At 39.2% G+C, this 11,006-nt stretch overlaps 1 protein-coding gene across 1 annotated transcript in view; it reads right to left on the bottom strand.

Annotated features, from left to right (window-relative positions):
• Nucleotides 1-11,006, bottom strand: part of LOC104389984 (potassium voltage-gated channel subfamily KQT member 1-like) — a 485,421-nt gene that overhangs the window by 190,886 nt on the left and 283,529 nt on the right.

Here is an 11,006-nt window from a genome sequence, read left to right on the forward strand (position 1 = left end):
TGCATAAAATGTAAAAGATAGCCTGGGGAAAAAAAGAAAAAGTAAAAATGCAAAATAAAAATACAAGAAATTGGACAACTGCACACCCAGTTAACACATACAACTGCACCAAAAATGTTGAACTATGTAGAGTCATGCAAGGCTGCAGGACCAGGCTCGAAAGATACCTGGTCTGAAGCATCATTTGGAGGGCAGGCTCCAAAATTCTCTAAGAAAAGCTAATTTGTTTGCTGTTTCTACAGCCTGCAATGGTGACTCCATGTTTCACCTCCAACTTTCTCTGGCAAACTACCAGTTCCCCAGCCTCACCTTCCTGCCCAGACCTCATCTTTGCACCACCTCCCCAGCCTCAGAGCTGCCTTTCCCCACGCTGCACACATGCTGTTACCCTGGGGCAGTTGCCCACTGAACTGATTTGATGACGAGGGTGAATGGGCAGGGCAGAGCTCAGGGGGGCCCAGAAATGCAGATCCTCAGGGCATTAATTTGGTCATGCCTACCTAGCCATTCATTTTTGAAGACGGATATCCCATCAATATGCTAATCATACTAATAACTTTGGATTTATGGTGGGCATACTCTTTGGAAATTCTTCTCCTGCCCTTCACAAAATGGTTTCTAAACAGCTTGCCCAGATTAACTTCAGGTGTGGGTGGTGGTGCTGGCCAAAGGCTGCTGTGCTTCAGTTTCTGGATACTCATCAGGGACCATCCTCCTTTTACAGTACTGCACATTTTTGAAACGAGAGCAGAGAAAACAGCTCTTTCTTATGTTTGATTGCAAATACTGAGGCAAACTGAACACTGCACAAAGCTGTTAATGATCTCTGCATGGCACCCACTCAATCCTGTTATAGATTACAGGTTTAGCCCTTCACAGGCAAGAAGACTTGCTGCTTGTGGCTTTAGAAACTCTCCACATACATACAACGACAAGTTGTGGAAAGCATGTAAAGGCTACAGCTGCTAAGCACCTTGAAAGTCAGTAACAGAACTAACATTACCAGGCAGCTCATGGAAAGGCAGAGTAGGAAATGTAAAGACAGTTGATGTGTTCTGAGTTGCTGCGAAAGAATATGGGCTTCTGCTGCCTCCTAGGGTATGTCCTCATGGCAATGACTGCTGCTTCGGAGATCTCTGAACTCATGTGAAACTTCCTAGCTGCAGTGCAACTGGCAATGTACTTAGGGCAGTGGAGAGGCCAGAGTGCTCCTGATTTGAGCATTTACTTGGGTCTTTCAGCAGAATTTCCTGCTTCTGCTGGACAATGTGTAGCAATATATATATATATACCTATCTCAGTGTCTGCTAGAGCTATTTACAATCAGTACAACTAGACGGTCTTAAAAAACATGACATTTTAAATACACGCTACATATTTTATGCTCATCCTATTTCTTTTTTGAGTTTTGAGGTTTCAGCATTCCTGACCTATCTCCACAAAGAGGGCTAGCAATAAGCAACTTAAGGAATTCTCACAGAAGTGCATGTCTGCTGATACTAAAGCCTCAACATACATGCAGAGTAGTAGACTTGTGATCCTATTGCAGAGCTGATAGCCTATCATCTATACTCCTGAAACGGCTGGGAAGCTGTATGAGCCAGATACTGAATCCAGATGGAGATCTTATCTGACATTTAACCTGACCTGGCAGCAGAAAGCATGGCCCTGTATTAGCCCACATGGTAAATGACACTCTTTTGGCTGCCTTCCATACCTCTTAAACTTCCTTTACGTGTTATTGCTGTTTGCTTCAACTCTTGAGAAAAACCAGTCTGGTTTATGTCAGTTAGAGCCTCCTATTTTTGTTAGCATTTTTCAGAAGAGAAATATAACACAATTTTCAGTACTCCTATTTGTCAGGTTTTGAAAACACTGAGGCCCAAGACACTGCCATGTTCCCTATGTGCACTGCAGGCTCCAGGCCTCAGAAAGAGAGACTTGCCAACTTAGTACTTTATGATGCCCCTTAAACATGAGTTAGGCCTTCCAGCACATATTTAGTGATAATTTCTTCACCTATATGCTACACAATATTACTAGAGAAGTGACCCACAGTAGAGATGGTGGGGTGCTGCAGTGACTGAACTACATCTGGAGGTCCCCTCCAAGCTGAATTATCTTGTGATCTCGAGATACTTTATGGCATCACAGCCATAGAGCTGAGATCACTGGCTATGCCCTGGTGCAACAGCAGAGAGGCATTTAAAATTCAAAGAAAGATTAAAGGAGAGATGTCTAGGATCCCTCAAGCCCCAGAAGGGCATTTGACTCCAAAAAAACAGTATTTGAGGCTGTAAGGAATACCTCTAGATGCTGAGTGATATACTTTTACATAAGGTATTTATACATCTCTTCTGTATGGTAGTGAGTACTTTACAGTAAATGCTGTAGAAAAGTACTGTTTTATAGAGAAGACTATGTCTTGTTTGCATTTGTGCTGAGGTTCTCTGGCAGAGAACTCTTGGTTTCTAAAGCCAGCACATGAGCCAACAGACCACGTGTCCTTTCTTTCAGTCTAATCACAGTCATAACCATACCACACAAAGCCATTTTGCCTGCAGAAAAACACTTGCTGATAATGAAAAAAGCACAGTTCTTCAATTACAAGATTATGAAAAAAATCCCTAGATAAACTGCTTAGCGATTTAGCATGATGTAATTGTATTCTGGCATAAAAATGCACAAAATGATCAAGCTTGCAATAAAGAGCACTGTACCTGCCTGATCAGAAGAAACCTGAGGTACTTTGAACAACCTCACCTCCTCAGACTCAGAATTCAGTCCCCTTCTCCTGATCTCAAAGGCCTGCAGTGTGCAACAGCCACACTGACTAACGTTTTTCACTAAAACACCTCAGAACACAACACTGAAATAAAAAACAAAATTCTAAACAGGAACAATATAAGTATCATTTATCAATATTATTTACTAGCAAGAAAAGTAATGATTATGTATACGTGCATGTACTTGACTGATTTGCTCACTGTTTTGCTGCTAAATAAAATCTAAAGCTATGTGTTATCAATAACAGCCTGACAATAAATACAGGGAGAAAGAGTTTCTCCGTTTCTTGACATTTTATACCTCTCTCCCTTACATCATAAGCCTTTATATAAAGTCCTTTATTCAAACTGACTGTTAAGATGGGTGAAAATGTTCTTCCCCAGATACAGCCAACATGTCACTGGAGTGCCTCAGTGTATCTTGGTGGGTTCATTTCTTGTTGTTCTACAGAGCCTTGTCATCCTGTAACTTGACTTGTACAGCAGGTTTTTTTTCCCTCATACTTACTATATATGATCCATTGCAAACAGCCAGAGACTAGTTACAGCAATTTTTCCTTCCCTATAGCAGTATCAATACCTTAGCATCTGATACTGGCCATCAGCAGCAACAGCAGAGCTCCAGGACTAAGCAGATGTTTGCTCTGACTCAGCACTGCAGTTCTTGCATGAAACATAAATTCAACTGCTAGTTTGGTAACCACTTGAATCACATAAATCCAGGTTTTTCCAGTGTACTTCCCCTGATCAAGAGGAATTAGGAGTCAATATCACATGGAATTCAAATAATATTAAAACTGCCTTTTAAATTACTGATTTAAAAAATGCCATAGGTGAACTAACCACTGTAATTCTCAAGTAAGGAGAACAAGAGGAAAATTATTCTTTTTCCTAGAGGAAAATTTCTCTGTATTCTCTGTAAACTCTTTATGGTGCTGAAATATCTTCCACTCAGAAGCAGAATGAAATAACAACGATTTAAAACAAAATAGCTAGAAACAAAAATAAATCAGTTCACCTGAAAAATGAGAGCATTTTGCCACAATTCTGATTTTCAAAAAGTCACCCTGAAGTGGAAAGTTAGAAATTCTTTCTTTTAGCATGTGATTTAAAATACAGTTCCATAGAATGTGATACTTTTCCAAAAAATGTTCCATTGGAAACAAATTGGCATTTTCAGGTTAAGAAATATTCCAAAGGAAAACTCTCAACTCTTCTGCAGGGCAGCACTTGCAAGATACAGCCATAAGCAACTAAAAAAGTCTACAAAACCTATTTTTGAAAATAGTTTTTGAAATGAACTTTTTTCACATTAGCAACAAAAACTGTTCAAATGAAATTTCTTTCCATCTGAAAATAACAGCTTTAAAAAGCTGTTCATAAGAAAAGATTGGTTTAATTAATATAGCTATGATTATGATTATGATTTCTATTTGAACAGCACAGAAGACCTTAAAATACTCAAATTTTCACATTTCTAAATGAATGCATTTTGATTTGGGAACTAGAATGACATGTCATGTTCTGATTCATGTCATTCTTCGGAAGTTCAGCTCAAAGCTTTTTTGTGGAAGGATTCCTCTTTTTATCAAATAACTCCTGAGATCTCCAAAATACTCTTAAGGCAAAAATATCCAGCAATAGCAAATAAATTGCTTCATTGCCTCAACACGACTAACAGAGGTTTGTTTCCTACACGTTTGTGGCTGGACTCCCTGGCACCTGAGAAGAGCCACGCTCACACTGCAGTCCTTTCTGCTGGGAGCAGTGGGATTAAGAGAGTGTCTGTCCTCTACCCAGGCACTTATTTTCTTTAAAACCTACAGGAAATCAGCACCTCTAAGGCTCATGACCCCTGTGTCTCCATTTCACTTATAACCAGTTATGATGCTGGGAAGGTTTTGGTGGAGAACAGGAAGAGATACACAGGCTCCCTCAACCATAGCCTTTGTGGTCAATGCCACTATTTCCAGGACCTTTTCCCTGCAGCTTAAACAGCCCAGGCACATCAATATGGATTCAATTTCCAACATTGTAACAGCCTGTGAAGCTTCCCTTCCCTAAAGGCCCCATTATTTCCCAGCAGCCTAAAATCACTGTTTCTCTCTTCCTTGGTATTCACAGTTAATCTGGGTGCTTTCCTCAGGGAGCTTTTGAGTTGTACATCTTCTGCAAGTGACTCTCCTTGTTTATTAAACATAAGGTAGCTGAAAACCCATTTCAGGCTGCTATGCAGCATATGGCTGTGAGCTTCTGCCTCCCCCAGCCTCAATATGCTCCAAGGTGTCCTGGCCATTGTTTGCTGGATGGTTTTGGTTCCACCAGAACCGTTTCAGCCAAGCGAGCAGAAAAACAACTAGATTGCACCAATCGCCTTATCACAGAAATCTTGAGATAGCTATAAATGAGATCAAACTATTTGAGCTGGATGCTAATCAACAGTCAGTGCAATCACTGGGGAGCAGACACTGCCATCTGCATGCTCATTTATTGGGCTTTGGAATTATTTAATGTTTGATTTATGGTGGTGAATTGCGTCCTGGCAAACATTCACTATGCAAACACTGCTCCGTCACCCATTAAAAATCAGGGCCTGATCCATGTAAAAGCCTCCTGATGAGTTCACTATGTCTTGGATCAGGCCTCTGGGTCTCAAGACTGGCAGATAATATTCCGTTGCTGTCCAATTTTCTTGCTCAAATTTAGAAGAAGCTCAAGTGTTTTCCATCAACATTTTTATGTTTACTTTGGGGAGAATCTTCACAGTGGGTCAAGTTACTGTGATATAGAAAGGATGACCCACACTGGCACATAAATTTTCCAAAAAATCTCAGCCTGAGGCAGACATCTGCCTTGGAAAATTTCAGCCCAGATGGCTAAAGTTTGGCAAAGATGTAAGCAACTGAAAACAGAGTTTTATAATGGAAAATGGTGTAACCACCTTAATAATAGGAGAGTGCTACCACGTACCACATGTGATAAGGCTCAGAACAAGAACCAACGGGAAACATTCTCTCAGATGTGCTTCAGAATATTCTACCTACCTCTTATTTTCTTTTGCTTGAAAGGCATATCTGAGTTCTCTCTTATTTTTGTCTGAACCTTTAAATATCACTGTCACAACCAGGCAGCTCAAAACCAGCCTTTCTATCTCAGCCTTATTAAACAAGGTCTATCAGAGAAGCAAAAAAGCACCCCAGATAGTCAAAAGAAGTCCAGGATGCAATAGTTCCTCTCCGCATTGAGAAGTCAGCAAAGTAGAAAAGCCATGTAGGTGTTAAATCTACTTGGTTTTCAGATGAAAACCATGACTTGATGTTTCAGTACAAGCTAACAAGCAGAACTTCAGTTCCATGATACCATAAATCCCCAGCAGAACACAAAGGTTCATTTGGGCATAACAAATTAAAAACATGATTTCATTCAGGTTTTTCTGAGTCCCCGTTTCATTTTCAACCTCATCTCTGTCCATTCACCACTGTTGAGCATGATGTGATGATATGAGCTGGAATCGTGCTTAAAGCCATGCAAGAAATTTGCTGCATTTTACACCTTCCTGAGTAACTCCACTGGCATAAATGCAAGCACAATCTGGCTCTATGCAACAGGCACTTTTTTTTTCTTTCTTTCTTTTTTCTTTTCTATTTTAATTAGGCAATAGCTTAAAAATAAAAATCTAGTGACTTCACAGATTCAGAATCAATGGATTTGTGCTGGACTGCTATGGAGTAAATGAGACCAGGCTTTGACTGTTTACTGGCATCCCATTCTAAGTACAAATTCACAGCACCTCTCACAATGCACTTGCTGTCTGTCTCCTTGAACTGAACATGGCATGCTCCAAGAGCACATACCAGAAGCAATACATCTCCTGAAGAAGGTATACTAGCAACTGCAAGTCACATAATCTGTGTTAATTATTTACTCACACACCAAAAATCAGCAGTGTTCGTACGTATTAGTAAAGCTTAGAGGGTCAGAGTGAAATGTAGTTTCTGTTTCCAAGAAGGAATGGCATTGTGTCTCAGATTGCTGCTCTTAAGAACTACCAGGCTGTTTTAGTAGCTAGGAAAATCCACATAAAGCCCATTTGCAAAAAGTATTCTGAAAAACTTTGTATTATGGAATGACTCAATCTTTAAGGAACTAGGGGCAAACAACCCACAAACACCTTAGTGCCAAAATATGTTTTCATTAACAAATGCATTTGTTTGGTTTATTTCAGACATATTCTTGAAACCTCAAAAATGCAGCGTGTTCATTTTGCAAATGACTCATTGTGCACCAATTTTCAGCTTTATCCCTTGTTTTCTTTAGAATGCAGTTCATTTATGCCCATCACTCCATCCACAAATTAGGGGTTTGTAATGGAAATTCTGACGAGACCTTCAGTGTGGTGGTGCTTGCAGGCACTGTCATGATAAATAATTAACTATTTAATGACTCTTGATGTAATCACAGCAGGAGTCAGATTCACTAACATCCATCTTTCCGTTGCTATCAAGGAGGAATAAGATGGTAGGGAAATAACACTCTTTGAGCCCATCTTTTTAGCTCCCAATTTTAGAATGAGTGTATAAATTGGTAAAGAGAGAGTTTACCACCACAATTCAACCTCTACATTTGTTTATGTTGGACAACACGTTTGTTCTGGCTTGCATTACTCAGATGGATAAAGCTCAGAAAGGTTCTGCTTTGCTGCCCTGTTTTCTCTTAGTGTTTCTGTATTTTTTAAATGCTACCAAATGGTTGCTTTTGGCTCCCAGCATTATCACATGTTGTCTGTAAGTATGGAAATAGTTATGGTAATATGGACGTAAATCATAACTGTAAATACCACATAAAGAAGACTGCCATATAATTATAAAAATACCTAATAGATTTCTTTTTCAAAGACAACACAGCTGTCCCTTCTAACCTTTCATTTGTAGATTCTTTTCTCTCCTGTTTTTATTTATAGGTTGCCGTGCAGTTTGACATAGCGTACCACGATTTTTGTTTCTAATTTTGAAAAGAAAAAGAAAGAATACACATTTCATCATAAAGAAGCATTAGTTTACAATTTTGAAAAGAGTCTAACGGCAGTTCTAGGACATCATCTTGGAACCAATCTCTCTCTTAATGCGTTTCAAAAGAATCTGTCAATGGCTACATGCTGCAATTTAAAATTAAACCCTGCCATCAAACTCAAGAAAGGGTCAGCCAAATGGCACACATCATGTGTTGGGAAAGAAGCCCCATTCTCTCTCTGAACATCTCTGTTTCTATGAAAAGAACCACAACAGGTTATTATGAATAATAATAAGCTCTTCATAGGTACTCAGGGAAAAGCAGGTTCAAAAGTGTTGTGGGTAAATGTATACTTTGCAACATGTTAATGTTACACAGCACTCCTGTTTCCAAGAAGGGTTTGCATACTGTCTGGAAACTGTCACCATGCATTCTATCCCTTTCCAGTCAGCCTTGCAATGCCTAAAGAAAAGTGATACAAGTGTATTTGAACTCTGCTTTATGTTGGACTTCTGCGGTGTTTCCTCCAAGACAAACTGACTCTTGCAGCTTCCTCATTACCTTCAACTTACATATGGAGCCTGGACGGTCACAAAAGAGAGGCTGCAGATAGTGCTGCTCATGCCAAATGAGTGGAAGGCTGCTGTCTCTGAATCTTCAAAACATTTCTGCCTCAGACCTTATATCTATCACTAAGCAACCACTTCAGCAATCTGTGCCTATGCCCTTCTAAACAGCAAATGCCACATTTAAACTCAATCAGCAGCAAAACTCTACAGGGAATGAAGTTCATCCTGAGTACCAGAAATACACACTTCTCTCTCCCTCCCTTTCTCTCTAAATTTACAAAAACAGCAAAAATGGCTTAGTGTAGAACAATGTACAGCTCTGAATGGGTGAATTACACACTGATTCCTTTTCGGAGAAACAACTAAAACAAATTAACTGGAAAAAGCTGTTAGGAAAGATCAGCCTGGGCTAGAGATGCACTAATATCTTATTGATTCAGATGTTTAAGCAGATGAAACTTTCAAACCCACACTGCATTTTTATCTACACCATCTGGCCTTTGTCCAAAAATGTGTCATTTTATCAGATGTGTCACTCGCTTGGAAGGTTGCCATGACTATACTGGGTGACTGAATGTTAAAATAATTTCTCCAGGGGGAAGAGGCTGATCCCAAAGGTTTTCTGGTTCTACGGGGGGAGATCATTTTTCACCACCAGCTGGAGCCTGATGTCAGACATGCCCCTGCTCCATTTATTCTTCTCAGAGGTTGAAACCCAGCTTGTCCTTCCTGACTCCAATATTGTTTCACATTGGGGCACATGGCAGCTACTACACAGCAAACTATTAGGACAGGAGAGCCCATGAGACATGGGAAAATAGTTTAGGGGAAGCAGTTTGACAGCAGGATGCATTTGTTTCTATTGTCCTATTAAAATAGAGATATCTGGGAAGCTTAACTTTGTTTTCACTACGTAAACATATATGCTTTAGCCTAATGTGCCAAAAAGATGCAAATGCAAAAAGCAAAGCAAAGCAAAGCAAAATCACCAAACCAAAACACTACATCATCAAAACCCCACACAAACCAACACAACAAATATTTGCCCTTTTTGTGTACTAAGCTACTTTTGTGGCAGGAACAGGAATATAAGAATGAAGCTCTGTACACCTAAAAGAATGCTAATTTACAAGGAAAGAACAAATGCCCTGGATTCCGTTAGGCTGGCATTTTATTTCACATTTCCAGTTTGGTCTGAGAACAAAAAGGAAGCTGCAATGACTGAATGTCTTCTATAGAGTCATCTTATGAAAATACCTTGACATATTTTTACTCCCTTCCTATTTTTTTTTTTTCCTCCAGAACAGTGAGTAGAGAGAAATCTCTAGTTCCCATATTATATGTGGTGAGTTAAAGCACTACAGTTTAATTCCTCACAAAAAATAACAGCTAGGTCTTGCCCACACTAAATGGTTTGAGCTTGCAAGACTGGATTGAGATCATGCTTCAATGATGTTAAAATGGCTATGCCATTGTTTTTTTTAACTTGCATGACTGTTGTTCAGAGAACACTATTGTGAATCCCTGTTACAGACTGCTTAACAAATGCTTACAATAGACATTTAACATGAGAAGCGTTTATATCAAGGTAGTATTGATTAAAATTATAACCTTTTCAAATCATCTAGGGTTTGGTTTTCTATCAGATTTAAGGTGTAAATGATCATGGATCATCCACCGCAGCATTTACTGCATACACTGTCATCTCCTGTAACATTCCTCTTCTTACATCAAGTTACCTCTGTGGTGCTTATAAGCAGTAAAAAGCCAGTTGAGTCTTTGAAATAAAAACTTATCAAATCTGCAACACATTGTGCTAACACTGGACCAATGCCAGACCCATTAATAACTTTCTGACCTTTCTTCTTCATAAATACGGAGCAGACAGAAGACCATGAACAACCACTCCAAGAAGTATTTACAGTACTAGCAGTATGTCTCACACAAAGTAATCTGTTTGCACAGATGTTGTTATTGCTGAATTTTCAAACCTGTATTGTAGGTTTCTCTGCATTTGCATATTCAATAAATCTGAATGAACGAGTGGTGTGAATTTATAAAATATACAGAGGCTAGAGAGCAATATATATGTCTTTTGATATCACAGTATCACATATTTGCAATGCTGTCTTAGCAGTGATCAGAAGATATTAGGCAATAGAAGGAGGAATTGGATAAAATTTCATTTTCTGCTTTTGGACAAGATTCACAAATCTTAACAAGAATAATGCAAGGTTTCCTTTTTCTTTCCTTCTTGCCTCACTTCTCCATGACAAATTTATGTAGGACAAGGATAGAAACAGGCAATGGATATGTTAAATTCAAATGAACATCAGTTTCAGCTCTTAAAGCATACCATGCACCAAAGCAACTGCTGATGCTGCTCAAAGAAACCATATGGTTCTAGGGAAATCAGTTTTTAGGGGTAGTTAAAAGAGCTGACCAAAAAAACTATTAGAGAAATAGATGTTTTAAGCAAACTTGTGCTTTTGTTATCACTTGAATGGGGAAAGCACTTGAGGATGTTTAGAATAAGTCTAAAACAATAGAGGTTCACTGTGCTTCAGCCCTTAGGCATACATCTAAGTAACTCTAATAACAAAGATGAATATATTCTTGGAGAGAAGGGGGGGGGGGGGGG

The sequence above is a fragment of the Chaetura pelagica genome, unplaced genomic scaffold, assembly GCF_000747805.2.
Source record: "Chaetura pelagica isolate M959 unplaced genomic scaffold, ChaPel_1.0 scaffold6, whole genome shotgun sequence".
Classification (NCBI taxonomy): domain Eukaryota; kingdom Metazoa; phylum Chordata; class Aves; order Apodiformes; family Apodidae; genus Chaetura; species Chaetura pelagica.